The 1663-nt window shown below is 35.2% G+C and overlaps 1 long non-coding RNA gene across 1 annotated transcript; it reads right to left on the reverse strand.

The window, feature by feature from the left end:
• Positions 1–43: 43 nt before the first annotated feature.
• On the reverse strand, positions 44–964 carry LOC111665866 (uncharacterized). Its single transcript, XR_015437942.1, has 3 exons — positions 891–964; positions 508–639; positions 44–178 (listed from the first exon to the last, which is right to left on the reverse strand). It is a non-coding gene; the product is annotated as an uncharacterized LOC111665866 (long non-coding RNA).
• Positions 965–1663: the final 699 nt, after the last annotated feature.

Consider the following 1663-nt stretch of genomic DNA (forward strand, 5'->3'; position numbering starts at 1 on the left):
AGAAATTGCTGAATTGAGTGTTTAGAAGTGTTGCTACCTTCACTATGATCCAGTGTCTTCTCTATCTCTGCATAGGTTCTAGATGTTTGCTCTTGAACTGACTTGTTCATCTGGGTTTCAATGAGATGGACGATGTCCATGCGGTTGATTTTGGTTAGTCTCTTAATCAGACAATCCTCTGTGGAAGGATTTATCAATCATTAATAGACAGTAGGCATTCAATGAACACAATAAAGAAATTATTTAAAAATTGGAAATGTAATATTACACTGATCTACAGCATGAATATACTGTAGGTCTACAACTGATAGGTTCAAAACCAAAGACAAAATACATTCATTTAACAGGGTGTTCTCAAACAATTGCTCTCAGTGCATCAAAGTAAAAAGCTAATAGTGCCTTCAGTATCTTCAAACAAATACGCAATGTTTACAGGATTTGAAGTACTGCACTGACCAATATTAGTGAAATGTAAATTGAAATCTATTTGACTAAAATGGCATTTACCTGTGGCGTGTTTACCTTCCCGCTCAACCCAGCGCTGCAGCAATGCATGGCTCTGCTCTTGGAGGGAATTAGGATTCTCTGTTCTCAATAATTGGATATCATCCTCACTGAATTCCAGTTCTCTTGCCAGCTCTATAGGGTGATAAATAACAAAACAATGGATGAAAATGTAAAAAATCCAGAATCACATTTTTTTGCGTTTTGCTGCTAGAACATGGATAGTCTTTTATAGCATTTTCAGCTATTCCCACAGTTCTGCTTACAAATATATCAGTTTGAAATTAAATAAAATGCACCACATATTGCTTTTCCCAAAAATCTGAATTAAATATTTTGAAATTTAAATTTAAAAAAGAAAATAATTATATCACTTGACAGCTTACCAGTCCAGCTGAAGCCAAGAAGATCTGCAATGATAGCCAATGTCTCCTCTTTCCTGTCAGCATCATCCTGCCAATCCACTAAAATATGCCACCAAAGCCAAACATTAAATTTTCATGTCATGGTCTGCAGTTCAAGGTATAAATTATATCTCAAAGTAAAACTTTTATCACATTGCAGGTACCAGTAATGTACAATAGTGTAGATGTATAATATAATTTCCTGAGGACACTATGTTATGGCCTGTAATACTCTGAAATTAATTGTGGATCTGTGATGGTGACATGGATGATAACATAAATATTGGATTTGTCACTCTTCGCAGGAACTGGCTTGTTTATGAACTATGATTATTTGGTCATAATTAGCACATCAATTCTATTTTAATCATTAGTGTAAGCAATGGCATTAATGTGCTTATTAAGCAAGGTGCAAGCTAACATTAGTAATGCTGTATTAGTTGTGGAAGTCTGCAGCAAAATTGTTAAAGCTACTACATCTTCAACCAACATGGCCAATCTTGAGATTGCATATACACAAACACAGATGGAAAAGTAACTTACCAATACACAAAACACACACGCGTGTACACACACTTACACAAACACACACACACACACACACACATACACATACAAAAAAAATACAGACAAGAAAACACAATGAAAGATGGAACAAGACAAATCACAACACGTGAAAACTACACAAAATGACTAATGGTGACATTGTGTTCTTAAGAAGAGGAGTAAGGGTCTTGCAGCCGAGAAGAGATAGA

This window comes from Seriola lalandi, unplaced genomic scaffold (genome assembly GCF_002814215.2).
Source record: "Seriola lalandi dorsalis isolate HSWRI2012SDOR001 ecotype SW California unplaced genomic scaffold, Sedor1 jcf7180002002487, whole genome shotgun sequence".
Taxonomy (NCBI): domain Eukaryota; kingdom Metazoa; phylum Chordata; class Actinopteri; order Carangiformes; family Carangidae; genus Seriola; species Seriola lalandi.